Source organism: Gossypium hirsutum, chromosome D08 (genome assembly GCF_007990345.1).
Source record: "Gossypium hirsutum isolate 1008001.06 chromosome D08, Gossypium_hirsutum_v2.1, whole genome shotgun sequence".
Classification (NCBI taxonomy): domain Eukaryota; kingdom Viridiplantae; phylum Streptophyta; class Magnoliopsida; order Malvales; family Malvaceae; genus Gossypium; species Gossypium hirsutum.
This window is the reverse complement of record NC_053444.1, coordinates 60,056,759-60,074,788: the sequence shown is the minus strand read 5'-3', so window position 1 is coordinate 60,074,788 and position 18,030 is coordinate 60,056,759.

Here is an 18,030-nt window from a genome sequence, read left to right as displayed (position 1 = left end):
GTTTTCAAAGAAGACCCGATACGAAACCTTATCGACTTTCTAAAAGTAACTGTGGAACCATGCTAGTAAAAGCTGTGCACATCCAATGAATCTTCCTTCCCCCGCTCTCCGGCAGGCGCTTAGTGACCTAAATGTTTCTGCCAAAATCGCAGGAACTGGTGTAACCCCCTTATCAAGTTGGTTGAACAAGTCAGTGACTGTCTCATCAACATGTCTCAAAGCCTTGAGGAAGACAACTAAGCTGTATATGCTCAAAGCAAAGACATTTACCCTCTTCTTCGCATCTGGGTGTGCTAGAACTATATCTTTCAAATTCTTCCAAGAAATGCACTTGTTATCCCCCTTTTGTTTGATTCGAGTCGCAACCCACTGCTCACTCATCCCAGTTATGTTCATCAACCTCTTCAAAAAGGTCGGTGCACTTACAGCTCTCGAGTAAACTCTGTCGACTTGAATTTTCGCACACTGAAGTAAAGCCATGTATTCTTCTACCGTAGGCACTAAGTCAACTTTTTCGAATGTAAAACAATTGTAGGCGGGGTTCTAGAATTGTACGAGAGCCCAAAATAGATGCTTGTCTACCTTCATATCGAGCAGGTAAGGTAAATCCCCATAATTAGCATAGAATAGCTGTTTGACCTCCTCGCTCCATTGATCCCAGATTTCCTTCAATTCTTACAAATTGTTCTGGGTTACACTAACACGGGTAAAATCTCATAATTCTAATACATATCCCTCAGACAAACTATCACCTTTCTCGAGTTGTGTTCTTTCAGACCAAATTTGGACAGCCGCATTATCTTCCAACTTATTAAGAAACCCCCTTTCCATGATAAGCTTTCTATCTAGAAATCGAACATGAACCAATGCCTTTTATTATGAAATGCCATGTAGTTGAAGTGTCATGTAATCAAAGTAAAACACGAAAAGTAAGTATCATGTATAAACCCAATACAATCAAGAAATAATAAAACACATATTCGGGTATCTTCTAGGGTTTGGTGTAGTTCTACCTAAGGTGAGCTCCTAAAGTCTTCTATATGTGGTTTGGTTCTAAAGTTGAGGTACCCGAACCAGTAGATTCCTCGATCATCACCCATTATAGGCTCATACGGACCGAGTTCGGTTAGGGGAATACATTTCCCTATGGCTGCACGGAGATGAAAATCTCACGAAGACATAGGTACGGATGTATCCCGAAAGTAATCCACTATCCTGCATGGAGGTGAAAACCTCATGAAGGAGTAGCTTCTCACTCCCACTTAAAAGGGCATGATCAATGGTCATGCAATGTAATGTGCAGAAAGATACCAAAACTTAAACTAACACAGCAATTATAAACCACAATGATGAATATCAAAATAAAGACAGATAAAATGCAACAAAAAGATCGTATATTTAAATCAAATTTTCAATTTTTGACAAAAAACAAAAAATAATCAACTCGTGGCTTGACTCTTTTATTTTGGTTCCCCGGTGGAGTCACTAAGCTGTTCACACCATTTTTTTTGACAAAATGGGGTCGACTTAGATTTTGAAAACGAAAACGAAACCGGGAGCCGCCACCAATCATTTTTGATGAAGTGTGATCGAGTCACCTATAAAATTGGTTGTTTTAATAAAAGATTTAATTTTATTAAAACAACGATTTTGGCCCACGAAATTCAGAAAAATGGGTTCGGGAGTCGGTTACGTACAAGAAAGGATTAGCACCCTCGTAACGCCCAAAATTGGTACCTAATTGATTAATTAATGTCTTAGTGTCGAAGATTGAAAACTTTAAAGAGTTTTAAAATACGATCCTTTATTGAAATGTTAAAAATTTTCTCGAAAATGGCATATTTAATGTTAATCGAGAACGAGAATTATATCCAGTAAGTTGGGACACAATGTCTTGAATTCCCGATGCGTGAATGAATGCCAAAAATTTACTTATTTAAAAGATATTTAGCTATCTCGGATTTAAAAAAAAAGGGGATCATGCCCAGTAAGTTAGGACACGATCTTTTCTTAATTCTCGAGATTATTTAAAACTTGAGAAAAAAAGGATCATGCCCAGTAAGTTAGTACAAAATCTCTTCTTAAATCCTGAGATCGTTTAAAACTTGAGTTTGAAAAGATTCGTGTATTTAGATTTATTGCAAAAATCGAAACCCAGTAAGTTAGGGTACGACCTTCTCGAATCTAAACACGAGATTTTACTTATTTAAAAATCATGATTTATGTATTAAATAGAATTAATCTAACACGAAATGGTAGGAATAAAATGCGATGTTAATACTCGTAATAAAGCAATAATGAATTCGATAATGTAAGTATGAATAATATGAACAATCATCAATAATGAAATAAGTAAATAAATATAAGAGACAAATCAATCATATATAATAGCAACTAAATAAACAAATAGAATTAAAACGTTCTTTCAAAATAATAATAAACATGTAAATAATAATAAAGAAAATGAATAAAATTAAAAATGTAAAAGGATATATATATATGTATGTACATATATAGATATAAATTAAAAAATATGTATGTATATGCGTACATATATATATAAAGTGTAAAGTATAATTAATATATAAGTAAGTATATCTATATAAATTAAGAAAAAGGTTATGTACGTATATATATTATAAAAAATGTATGTATGCATGTATATATACAAAACAAAATTTAAAATTAACAAGACATAAATGAGTAAATAATGATAATAATAATAGTAGTAATGAGATTAAAATAGTTAATTTAATAATAAAATAGCTAAAAAAACAAAAGCATGATTAAATTGAAAATAAACTAAATCTTAGGGGTGGAATCAAAACTAAAAACAAAGAAATGGATTAAATTGTGACGCGCACGAAAATAGAAGGGGCTAACTAGGAAATTATCCCCTGTTGATCAAACGGTGCCGTTCTGCTAAGGCCTAGGTGCATGATCTCTGGACCAAATTCAAACAGAAGCAAAACTCTATGGCCAAATTAAGTAAAATAAAAAAACTACATTGAATATGCCGCAAAATCGGATGGGCCAATTGCGCAAATGATCCCATAAACAAAAACACGTGGATCCTCCCCCCAAGGTTAGGTCACCGCGTGTGTCAGGGCCAAAACGGCGTCGTTTTGGCGCCTGACCCTTAATAGCAAAACGATGCCATTTTATACTTAGTATAAATGTAAAAAAAAACCCCAAAAAATTCAGTTTCATCTTATTTAAAAAAAAAACAAACAGAGAGCAAAAGCTCTCTCTCTCTCTCTCTTAGGCCTCAAATTCGGCCATGGTCCAGCCTAGGGTTCCAGCGCACCTCTGCCGTAGCGCTACCGTGGATGGCGGCTGGAGGTGCAAAATCGGGCTTTTTTGGTTTCTTTTTGAAGCCGATTGCCTCTAAGCCACGGATCTAAGGCCAAATTTCGCGAAAAATGAGCTCAAGACCCGAAAAACGAGGAGAAACCGCTCGTCTTCTCCTCCTCCGACACGGCACAGGTAAAGTTCTGTTTCTTTCTTTCTATTTACTTGCTACTTTTGTTTATATATATGCGTAAAAGAAGATAATCAACAGAAAAAAATATAGATCTATAAAACTGAAAAATGAAAAATCACCTTGAATGTTTCTCGCTTTTATTATTTTTTTAAAGTGTTCGTAAAAAAAGAAATGAGAGGAGCTCTAAAAGCCTTAGATCTCAGCTTTTATAGCCGGTTTGAACATAATTTTTCCTCTTTTTTGATTGCTTCCTGCTTGCTTCTCTTTTATTGCGTGTTTGCAGGTAATTGATAGGGGCGGTCAATGTGACAGTGGCGGTGACAGTGACTAGGGCAGGTGGTGATTGGACATGCAGCAGCAGAAGCTAGGAACCTCGACGGTGACTAGGGCAGGTTGTTTCTGAGTTGGTTTTTTTTGGGCTAGGTTTAGACAGTTGGTTCTTTGCATTTTGGGCTTAGGGTATTGGGGCTCGTTTGGGCTAGTGGGTTAGGTCTAAGTGGGTTGGTATTTTGGGTTTTTGGCCTGGGGTAAATTTGGGTTGTACACCCGCTACAGAGGGTGAACACTAAATTGATTCAATTGTTTGTTGACTTAGCCTATGCGGAGCCCATTAAAGATGTAACTCTGTTAAGTCAACAATATGGAGTGGAAGACCTGTGTACAGAGGTTCCTAGTTCATCTGTTGATAAGAGGTCGTTTATGTACGATTTTGACATCGATCTCAACGTTGGATGTTCGTACCAGTATGGTGGTGGATCCACATCGACATGGGTTGAAAACCCACACCATGTTGCTTTACAAATACATTCAATCATTATTGAGGCTGATGTGCATGGTAAAGATGGATTCGATAATAATGGTCATTCTGACCACGAATGTGAAGATTTAAGTGACCTCAATGTAGATGATGTCTCGGATATATCAGCGACGAAGGAGCAGATGATGAAAATGATTACACCCCTTTGGTCGAAAACCCAAGTCGTGACATCGTCATACGCAATGGTCCCAAGGCCCACATGTTGATCATTGATCCAGGTGCGGCGCATGCTTTCGAGATCCTCGAGTACCCGAACGTAATATTTGTTCACCTGATGTTAGCAGATCCCAAATCGAAAGAGTTGTTCGTGGGTCAAAGATTTGCGAGGAAAGACAAATGCGTCGCTGCCATCAAGCGGTATAATATGAAGGTATAGATCGACTACAAAGTGGTTGACTCTAAACCAACAATCTATTTTGGTGAGTGTTGGAAGTCGATAGAAGGGTGCAGGTGGCGGGTACAAGCTACATTTATCCAGAGGTCCAAATAGTGGGAGATACAGAAATATGTTGGGCCTTATACATGCACGCCTCCACGTATGACGCAGGACCACCGCAAGCTTGATTCAAAAACTATTTGCAACTGTATCCCTCCAATGGTTAAAGACATGCCTACCATTTCTGTATTGGTACCGATTGTTGGAATACAAGAATGGTTCCAGTACCACGTTTCATACCGGAAGGCATGAGTGGCTAAGCAAATGACCATGGATCAATTGTATGAAGATTAGGATGTGTTGTACAACAAACTTTAGGGGTGGATAGCCACAATGCGAAAGTCCGTTCTAGGGACTATCGTTGACTTGCAAACGTTGCCTTATAACGATAATTATTTTTTTCGAAGCCCATTATCGTAATTAACTTTTTATATATAATATTTTTATATATAAAAAGTATATTAATATTATTTTCAACACAAATCTAATTATTCAAACAAACATATAATGTTCAATGTTATATCTTAAAATATACAAATTATTATTACAATATAAAAAAATAAATGTACACTACCAAAACTATCTTAATACCTAATTCTAACAATTATATTAATTCTACTAAAATAAACATGCACTACTAAAACTATCTTAATAAACATACACAATTCTAATAATTCAAAAAATAATAATATTACAAATATCTAAACTAACACAATTCTAATAATTTTCATAATTAAAATACCTTAATACTAATAAATAAACTTTTAACACAAATCTAAATTAATTATAATAATGATTAAAAATTTACTATTACAAATCTAATATCTAAATAATTCTAATACTACAAAAAAAATTAAAATATCTTTTTTTTTCTAGCGGGGACCCTTCTTTTTTTTTGGCTGTGGGTAGCTAGGGATTCTTAATTTTTTTTCCTTAATAGAATGTTTGTGTGGGGGTTGGGCGACCAAACCAACCCCTTTTATAATGAATTTTTAATATATATATATACATATAATTTTACAAAGTAGAAAAAGTTGTTTGACGGCACTGGTTTGACGGCTTGCCACCGATGTGATTGGTCAGTCACGGGTTCAGCCCTCAAAAATTGATTTCCAGCCTTTTTTTTAAGTTTAATAAAAAAACACATTAACTATTAAATTATTTCGGTGTCATCTGAGACATCAACACCGCTAAATTTTTTTACGTGATACAGTATCAATACGATATAGGTGTCGCCTATAACAACCTGGTTTTCAGTTGTGTTAAAAAACAGTGGTTTTAGAACCCTATTTTCGATGAATGAAACTGTAAATATTATTAATTAACATTTACGAGTTTATTTTGAATTATATTGAATTTTAGTTAGAAGGTTTTATTTAACGGTTAATTAATTAAGGTGCAAGTGTATTGACCCTAAGGTCAGTTGTGTCAAAAAATTTGGTATCGGGACCTGATTTCCATAAACCAAACCAGTAAATATTTTATTAAATATTTACGGAATTTTTATATAGGTGAACCAAATTTTTGATAGGTAACTTTATTGAAAAGTAACTAATCAATGTATAAGGACTAAATCAAAAAAATTACAAAAGTTAACTTAAGAACTTATAAGATAATTAAATTAAATTTTATAATTGTATAAAAAAAATTTTATCACATCCCAATTTATTTGTTGTGGATTAAATTTAAAGTAGTATTGGACCTAGGATGTTTAATTATTTAGTTGTCTTGGAATGACTTTGTAAATTAAGTTACTAGTAATGATTAGTTAAGAAAGATGCAAATGGAACCCTTATAAAAACTAATTAATTAAGCAAAGCTTAAGGGATATAAGTTATAAGGGTTAAATATATTATAACCATATAATATAGTTATCGAGGTAAGTGGAAATGTGTGGCCGGCTATTGGAATAAGTTGGCCAAATTATTACAATTGAGAAGGGCTTATTTTAACTTAATTGGGGAAAAACTTGTGAGTGGGGAGTTAGTGAAAAACAAACCAAATGAGAAGGAAAGAAAGGAATTTTCATTTTTTTTTTCTTCTTGGCTGGTTCGACTGGAGGAGATAGGGTGAGATATGGCTGCATGGTGGATGGAATTTAGCAACTAGGTTTCTCAAGTGGAAGTTTCAAGCTTGGTAACCTCTCACATCTCTTCTCTATATCAAAATAATGTTAAATTTCAATGGAGACTCATAGTGGGAGGTAAAACCGTGAGTGGAAATGAAATGAAGCCCTCTTTGTTTAGCTTAAACTCTTTAATGGTTGTAAATTTCGGTTAATCTTGTGATAACATTTTTCTTTCCTCTCTAATTATCATGGTTGGTTGTTTATGTAACACCCCTAACCCGTATCCGTCGCCAAAATAGGGTTACGGAGTATAGGACAACAGAATAATAAATCATTCAAATCATACATTAATACAAATATAATCAAATTGCTTGGACTTTAAGAAATTCAAATACTAACCAAAATACAAAATCAAAATGACATTAATCGAGTAAAAAACACATCAAAACCAATCTAATATGTGCCTAACCAATGTACCCTCATTGGTACCACAATATTCAATTTAATCTCAAAATACACATTAATTCAATTCATCAACTCATTTAAGGAATACCAAATCAAAATACCTAAGAAACGAGGGCAAGCTTTGCTGTACTGGGACTTAGGAGAAAGAGAGAGAAAGCAGCTCCTCTTCCTCTTTTCATCCATTCATCTCTTATCTTATTCCTTAATTCATTTTCTTCTTTACTAGAAAGTTTTTCTCCTTCATAGACTATCTCGCTGTACCGAGAGATGAGAAAACCATAGGGACAGAGCTTAAAAGAGCTGCTGGCGGGCTTACCCTGGATACGAACAAAAGGACGACCACAACCACAACAAATCAAATATAGGTAAGCCACACATACTAGCATAATAACTATACCTCATTCTCATACCCTTTGCAAATTGGTTATTTGCACAAAATATCATTCATAACATTTACATAAGCCAAACATTAACCAAAGTAGCACAAGAGCCTATACATGTCATATAATCCAAATTTAACGTTTCAAAAACTATCGAGATAAACTGGGTAGTGTGACTTGAGTGTTGATCCGATCGTCCAACCTTTCGAAAATCTACAATGACATTAAACAACACAAGTAAGTTTAATGAAGCTTAGTAAGTTCGACGAGATAAACAAAAATCTTGCCAAACTAACTATAATAAATCAAATAATAAAAATCATCCATGAGAACTCCCTATCATTCACAACTTCAATCGATAAATACATCCTTATTCAAATCAATAAAAAAATAAATAACATGTATTTCAAATTAATTAAATAAATCACTTTACTGAGATTTTTCCATTTGAAGAATACGCCATAAAAGCTCATAAAAGCTGGTCCTCTCAAATACGCCAACAGAAGCTCGAAAGCTGATTAGAAGCTCGTAAGAGCTGAACAGAAGCTCATAAGAGCTGATCCACCCAATCAAGCCAAATAGAAAATAAAACACGAGAGTTCGTAGCAAATGCTGAATCCCGATTTACTTGGGTTAAATGTCGATATCTCCCTCCAATACCATCTCCACTCCAAACCCCCATCATACACCAAATCACGAATGTACTCAAATCTCGTGTTCAATTCAAACCAAATATCCAATTCCATATTATAATTCAAACAATAATTCATTTCCAACAATATAATATATGCATAATACCAATCATCATTTTATACGAATGTTAAATTTTAACCGTACGAACTTACCTGGATTGAATTGTAGTAATTGTAGAAGTTTAGAGACTATTCCGCTATTTTTCCTTTTCCATGAGTATCTAAGGGATCTTGATCTAAAATATAAAATTACTCATTTATTAGCATATATTTCATTTCCAATCTATTTTACAATTAATACCCTTTTTATTTTTTGAATTTATGCAATTACCCTAAACTTTTACAGTTTTTGTAATTTAATCCCTTAATTAGTTAATCTATCAAATTAACTAATTTTATCAAATCCATAATCTATCCAAATATTCTAGGCCCTCATATAGCCCCCGATAAACCTAAAATTCACTATCAAACCCTAATATTTTGACATTTTCACAATTTAATCCTAAAATCAAAATTTAACAAAAATCACTTTACAAAATTATCACACAACACAAAAAACTCCAAATTCATGTTATTCATAAAAAACGTCTAATATTTATCAATGGAAACTTGCAAAAAGCTTCTACTATTTATCAATGGAAACTTGCAAAATTTTTAACAGAATTAGAAACGAAGGTATGGGTTAGCTGGACCTAGTTGCAACGATATCAAAAACATAAAAATTAAAAGAAACGGGCAAAATTTTGCTTACCAAATCATCAAACCAAAGTTGGTCGAATACTAAGCCCTAGCTATGGCTTCCTTCTTTAACAATTTCGAGAGGAAAACAAAGGTTAAAAAAGATGATGCCCTGTTTTATTTGTTTTACTTTTCTTTTAATTATTAAATTACTAATTTAACCTTTGTTATAATATTAAAATTCACCCATTTAATATCCAACTTTGCCCATTATTTTTAATAATGGTCTAATTGCAAACTAAGTCCCTTTTTCTTATTCAATAAACCATTTAATCACTCAAATCAAATAGTGACTAAATTTTACATCTTTTACGACTTAGTCTTTTTTAATTAATTAACTATCAAAACGTTAACATTTTTCAACAAAACTTTAATACCACCTTAATGACACTCTGTAAATATTTATAAAAATATTTATGGCTCGGTATAGAAATGAGGTCCGGATACCTCACTTTCTAAAATCACTTGACCTTAGGGTCTTACCACTTGAACCTAATAAATCGTTATAAAATATAAATTACCAAATCAAAAACCTTTTTAAAACCATATTTAACTCGTAAATATTAAATAATAATATTTACAAACTTACTCGCCGAATTTGGTGGCCTCAAAACCACTGTTTTTGACACCACTGAAAAATCGAGCTATTACAGTTTAGCTAGCAAGGAGGTGGAGGGACTTGTTGGGGATCAACTTGATTAGGCAACAAATAAAAAATAGTGGAAGAAATTAAGAAATTGAACACATAAATTTAACGTGGAAAAACCCCTCCAAAAAGGATAAAAAAACCACAAGTAAAGATAAGTTTACTATAATGGCAAAAGAACAAAGAGTACAAAAGATGGAGATAGAAATTAAACCCCGAAAACCCGAAAATAAAGAACTTTCAAAACGTAAACACAAAATTCTCTAAATGTGTTATGAGTTCTAATCTCTAATGGGTGTATTTTCTAAGGTTGTAAAAGAGTCTATTTATAGGTTAAATTCATAGGTCAAATAATAATAAAGTAATCTAAACTAATCAGAGTTTGATTGAAACAAATAAACAGATTTTAATTGGAAGATTATTTCTCAAATTTGCCTAAAATAGGAGTCATACTTAACAAATCTCCACGTTGACTTATATTTCCACAACGTCATCTTTACCAAAGCCCGCCATAGGGCCTATTTTGAACTATGCAAGGAATTAACTGATTCGAATATGTGCTTAGAAACTAGAAGACTTTTAGCCTTCAACTTGTACACTGCCAAATCAAAACTAACCCGGGTCTGATTTTCACGAACCAATACCTTAACTTTTCAAAACCTGCATTCAGAAGAGAACCTCTTTTCAACAAAACGATCATATCTTTTTCCCTCTTATGACCAAGTTGCCTCCGCTCCAAACGAGTTGACTTCAACTCCGTACGGACGAGGGACATCCAATTTCACCAGTCACTGTAGAACCTTCCAGAATACAAAAATTGCTGGTCCTTTTACCTTTTAACAAAATGATAGCTCCACGAGATAGCTTAATGTTGTTCGACTCGATGTTGATTTTGCATAATTTTGAGTCTAAAATACTCAATGAGATGAGATTCTTTCATCAATTAGGTACATACCTGACATCTAAAAGTGTCTTAATTGTCTCGTCATGCATCATAATTTTAACAGTACCAATACTAATTACTTTACCGAATGAATCTTTTCCCATGCACACAATTTCACCTTCAATTGAACTGTATGTGGAGAACCATTCTTTATTGGGACGCATGCGAAAATAACATCTCGAATCTAGGATCCACTCAGACGTAAGCTTGGAGTTATCGCTCGTTGACACTAACAAGAAATCATCACCACTTTTATAGGCCAAATTAGCACCAGTTACATCTTCCTCGTTTCTCTCAGTAGTTTTTTTATTTCGCAGTTTCTAACAATATGCTTTGATGTGACCTAACTTTTTACAATAGCGAACTTTTTGTTTCGCTTCTTTGATGTTACCAAAACAGAAGCTTGCCTATATGCCTTGCCATCCGAACTAAACTCATTGTCGAGTTTGTCTCTACTCAACAAATGACCTGTCACATCTTCGAACGAAAACTTATCTCTACCGTAAATCAAGGTCTCCCTGAAAAACTTGTATGAAGGGGGTAAAGAGCACAATAATAGCATAGACTGATTTTCATCGTCAATCTAAACCTCAACATTATTTAAATCATTTAAAAGAGTAATGAATTAACTGATGTGATCTCTAAGAAGCTCACATTCATTCATACGAAACGTAAATATTAGTTGTTTCAACACTAAACGGTTAGCCAGAGACTTAGTTGCATAAAGAGTTTTTAACCTTTTTCACAAGGCAGATGAGGTCTTCTCCATAAATACCTCCTGCAATACATTATTCGTGAGGCACAACTGGATTGCAGACAAGGCCTTTTCACCAAGCTCTTCCCATTCTATTTGATTTAGATTCTTAGGCTTTTCCCCAGTAACAACCTTTTTCAGGCCGGTTAGAACTAGAATTGTCATCATCCGAACTTGCCACATAAATTTGTGACACCATTGAACTTCTCAATTTCAAACCTTGTTACTGCCATCTTTGAACGGCCTGATCTACGAAAATTGAACTAGCTTTGATACCACTTGTTGGAGATCGACCCAATTAAGCAATAAGTAAAAAATAGTAGAAGAAATTGAGAAATTGAACACACAAATTTAACTTGGAAAAACCCCTCCAAAGAGGATAAAAAACCACGGGTAAAGATAATTTGACTATAATGGCAAAAGAACGAAGAGTACAGAAGATGGAGATAAAAACTAAACCTCGAAAACTCAAAAATAAATAACCCTCAAAACATAAACACAAAATTCTCTAAATGTGTTATAAGTTCTAATCTCTAATCGATGTATTTTCTAAGATTGTAAATGCCCAAGAAATTTGGCGGGAGGATAAAATTGAAAACCTAGAACCTGAAATGAATAGGAAAAAATGCATGAAAAGTAAAAGCTGAAAATAAAATAATAAAAACAATTAAATAAATTTGAAGAAAAATGAACTAAACTAAGCTCAACTTTAGGCACGGGTTTTTTCTCATCTTTGAATCGGTCCTCGAAATTAGATGAACTCCTCTTTTCCAATAAGCTAGTTATAGCTACCAAGGATGCCTCAGACACCAACTCTTCCTTGTGTAAATTAGTTATGGAACGTCCTATAACTAACCCTTACCGATCGAACAACCAGCAACACGTTTGTGATTTAGAACTTCGGCAGCTTTGCGTTCTAGAAGAGCCTAGCTCGAACCAATGTCCTCAACTGCGTGAGACATTTAAATCCGGTTACTACTTCCCTTGATGGAACCAAACAACAATCCCCACTTGGCATGTAACACCTCTAACCCATATCCGTCGCTGAATTAGGGTTACGAGGCATTACTAAACAAAGACAACCATCTCAAAATCAATGCATATATATATTATATATATAAATATAATAAGCTTGGTCTATTATAAAACAAAATGCAAAATTTTAAACTTCTCTCTTCTAACCATTTCTAATAAACAAAGACATTAAAATCTAACTAATAAAAACATTGCAAACTAGCAAATCCATAAGAAATAAACCATTTTAGTATGGCTATAATAATCATATACAATACAACAAAATACGACCTTCAAAACATTTATCTAGTCTATACATGCCATAGTTAGAATTTAAATATTTTAAATACCAAGATAATAGATAGGGTGATGAACTTGCTGACGATCCCCGAGCTTGAAGCTTGATCTAAAGTCTATAAAACAAAGAGAGGTAACGAACAAAGTAAGCTTATATAGCTTAGTAAGTCTACAGCATAACTAAAATATATATAAGTCATATAATTTCCAAATCAAATTCACTGAAATCGTAAATAACACAAATAATTATTATATTAGCATTTGCTATCCTTAAACCATTTTATTTATAATCAAATATATATATACCTGTCAAATGCATACCTCTGAATATATGTATACAGATACATCATATGCATATAACTGATCATATAAATATATATACTAAATAAACATTATAACCGAATGCATTTAACCAAACATTTATATATATAATTATTGAATGCATTTGCCGAATATATATTTATCAATTGCTTAGCAAATGCATATACCTATTGCATATATATTTAATATATGCATATACCGAATGCACATATATATATTTAATAATTGCTTAGACCGAATATATATATGCTCATCAATTTAATATAACCAAAATCATATGACTGAACATTTGTATACTCATTAAACACATGTAACTGAAAAATAGGTCGAACGTTTATGTATTCATCAATTCCATATAATCAAAATCATAGATATATCAATTGCATATTCTCACATAATTTAAACAGATTCACCGGCACTTAGCCTGCTAGGTTTTAAAACCGGATTCGGTACACCGGCTTTTAGCCTGATAGACTTATTGTCCGAAATGTATCACCGGCATTAAGCCTGCTAGACTTATAGTCTGAATAATTTCAGCGGCATCAAGCCTGCTAGACATAAAGTCTGAATTATTTCACTGACAATAAACCTGATAGGCACTGAGCCTAAAAAATCTCAATTCACAGAAGTTGTTACTCATGTTCGAACTATATTTGTCTATACTGTCCATACATAAAAATTTAGCTCAATAATTTATAAACTATATTTTTAAACCACATAGATATATAAAGATCAAATACCAAATTCAGCCAAATAATTCAATTATACATCCGTACACTCACATATATATACATATAACTTAATAAATTAAATTCTACTATTAAAATCTTATCATTTAACTTTTATCATACCTTAATATACATTTAATAATCGAATCACTTAAATACATATATATATATTTCATAACATTAAAAAAATCAATTCAAAGAAAATATATATCATACATTCTAATACCTTATAAATAATCTAAGCTAACAATTTCATACCTTTAATTCAATACAAAAATTTGTACATGTATATACACACGTATTTGAAATTACATATACATACATATGATTCATACCTTTAAATATATTCAAGACTTATTCATGAGTATACATATATATTACAACTCACGTGTACATATATATACACATTCATACCTTTAACCAAGTCCAAAGGTTTATACATGTATATGCTTATATATATATTCAGACCTTATGTATACATATATATTATATATATAAATACCTTTGATTAAAAACAAGTATTTATACATATATATATTCGAACATGATACATATATATATATCATTCATACTTAAACCAAATTCAATCCATATACTTTCAATTTCAGCTCATCAAAATAAAATAGATATTCATGCATATATACTGATTTAATAACCTCAAATTGCTAATGGACTTACCTCGTACGTTGAAAAGTTGAAACCAGACGATTAATCGACAACTTTAGTTTTTCCCCGATCCAACTCTGATTTCTTCGATTCTTGATCTAATTATATTCAAAATAAGCTAGTTTAAATATAATTACATTCAATTTAATCCAAAAACACATAAATGGGTAAACTACTATTTTTCCCCTAACATTTACACTTTTTACAATTTAGTCCCTATTGGATAAAACACAAAATACACAAAATTTGTTCACAACATACAAGGGCTGAATGCACCTATTGTTCATACAAGTCCTCACATTTCATTTATTTCACATTTTAAACCCTCAAAAATTTAATTTCACAATTTAACTCTAATTACTCAATGTCACCAAAACTTCCAATACAAAACATATTAATCTAAAATGTATCTTTCATTATTCATCATCAAACATCACATAACACAAATGTTCATCAATGGCACAACTCAAAATATTCATCAAAATTAAAAATTCAAACATGGGTCGGATAGTATTCAAAGCAACAATCTCAAAAACGTAAAAATTATTAAAAATCGAACAAAGAACTAACCTTAATTTGAGCTCATTAATGGCCGAACCTAGCTAGGTTTTATTATTTTTTTCTTGTTTCAAATTCGGCAATAGGAAGATGATGATGAATTTATTTTCTTTTTGTTTTATTTAACATATAATAACATATATATTTTTGGTTTACTATTTTAACCTTATTTAATTTAATTATAAAACATATAATACAAGGGCAATGTTGACCATTGCCACCCACTATCATCTAAATGGCCCAATTGTCGTTTAAATCCCCCATTTTTAAAAGACAACAACAATTAGGTGCTTTTAAGATTGACCCTTAAATTTTTAATTTTACACGATTAAGTCATTTTCTTTAATCGGTCATTCAAACGATAAAATTTAAACATGGAAATTTCACACAATCAAATTCACACATAATAAACTCTCTAAATAATATTAAAATATTTTTTTGACTCGAATTTGTGGTCTCGAAACCACTCTGTCCGATTAGGGTCAAAATTGGGCTGTTACATGGCACGCCAATGTGTTCACGGAAAACCAATCAGACAATCAATCCTTTCGGAATTCCAACTGTACGTCTAACCACACTAACTTAAACGATGTCTTTTTTGACTTAGTGTTGATCTGACTTTGTGAGTTGACAAAATCGTACTCTTAATCCAGAGAAATAATAAGTACTGGAATTTAGGAGTTAAATTACTCGGGTTCGTAACTCACGGGTTTTGATGAAGCTAATTTCGACCTAAAGCTAAAAGTGGATTTAGTTAACTTAAGGTTTGGGGCATATTAGAGTTGGATAAATTAAATAAGGTAAAAAATGGGTGAAAAGAATGGGTGGTGTGATTAAGTATGGGGCTGGAATTTTGGTTATGTATTAAAGTGGGATGATTAGCTACTAGAAATGAAAAGGAAGTTTGAAAAAGAAATTGTAAATGGTTTAAGTTGGTGACAAACTAGAAATTAATAAATTGAAGAAAAATAAACCAAAAACAACAAATAGCTTCGTGAGAATGAAGAAGAGATTGCATTCAAAGATGAAAGCTTGATTTATGACTTGATGAATAAATGAATACTGTAGCCCCCTATTTATACTAGTGGCTTTGCTAAATTAAGAGCTACTAGCCATAGAAAATCAAGGAAATAAAATATTCCATGATATAAAAAGTCCCAACATAATCTCCCACTAAGTCAACAAAAATTTCAGCTAATTACACCTTGGAAAAATTCTGCTTTGGTCCTCCTTCTTTGCTTCTTTCTTCAATCTAGCCCAATTGTTTCATTTTTCTTCTATTTAGCCCCAAATTGCATCCCTGCACAAAATTCAATATAAGCATGGAAAAATCAGTGGTGCACTCTCATAAATTAACCGATTTAATTACATAAAATATGTAATTTTAGCACTTAATCAGTAAAAGAGTCTATTTATAGGCTAAATTTATAGGTCAAATAATAATAAAATAATATAGACTAATCATAGTTTGATTGAAACAAATAAACAGAGTTTAACTGGAAGATTATTTCTCAAATTTGACTGAAATATGAGTCATACTTAACAGGACCAAACGACAAGGGAAAATCTAAGTTAGTGTGAGGGTCTCGACACTTTGAATAGATATTTTGGTGAGCTTTTCTTGGTCTTTGTCACGTAAAATGCTCAATTCTTGGTGGTTTAACCTTGCTGTTTCGGGTTGGAAGAAATGCATGAAAGAATTCAGTTAAATTGCTGCTGTTAATGAGTGAGTAATTTGATGCTTGAAATATCATTGTATGGTGGATTGAATGCTGTTGTATATTCTTGCTTAGTACCGAATTAATGTTGTTGTATATATATAGCTGGAATAGAGGATGCATGAATTGCAATGAATAAATAGGTTAATGGCTAAGATATTGGTATATTAATCAAGACATGGCTATGGGTCTAAATGTACGATTTGAATTTATTATGGAACGAATGATGATAGTTGCTCCGGCAATGATGTGATATCTCGTTGCTCAACCCAGCGATTGAGTTCGGTAATAGGGTGTTACGCTGCCGATTGCTCAGGTGGCACCAAACGAAAATTAATTTCTTTTTCAAATCAAATCATCAGCTTAATCATTACTGCCAAAGGAGGTTGATGCCGCCAATGCTCAGGCAACACCATGGGTTCACTGTGCAATTTGCCAATATTCGTAAATAATGGCCCTATCATCCTATTTCAATATTTTTTTATATTATTTAAGTAAAAAACCCTTTATAATGTAGAATTTAAATATAAGTACCAAATATAATTATATTATTCGATAAAAGTAAATATTAATTTTTAAAATATTTTTTAAAATTTTATTCTTATTAATATAATATTTTATATCATTTAGAATGGTTTTGAATGAAAGATAAATATGATAATTTAAATATCTCATTCTTTTTAATAATTTATTTCAATTTTTAATGAAATAAAATTAACTTAATATTTTCTAAATTAAGTGATAAGTAACTACTTATCTACTTATCTTATTCAACACCTTTTACTGAAAATTTTATATTAAATAAAAAAATTAAAATGATTATCAAACACATTTATAATATTAATTGTTGAAAATGAAAATTTTCAATAATTTATAAAAACACCCTAAATTAATATTCTTTTGAATTTTTTTAAGTTCTATTATATAATTATTACTCTTATCCACTTGAAGGTCAATAATACCGCATAATAAATTGAATGTCATGCATTAATCCAAAGGGAAAGATTGGGTTAGATGAAACGTGCAGGACTGGCTTGGTAGTTGGCAGTTTGACAATGCATTTAGCTTAACCGTAACCTTGACGCTATTTCTATTATACAAGTGAAACGTCTTGCAGTAAGAGTTGAGATTTTCATTAAAAACAAATTTCTTTCACGCCACCGACTCTAATTTAAATAGGATTCCTTGGTGTAAGCATATTATAACGGGAAAGGAAACAAATTTACAAATACAATTATGGAATCCTAAACCTCCCATCCATTAATTTATTACTGGCTTCACGCTAATTTTTGTTAATATATATTT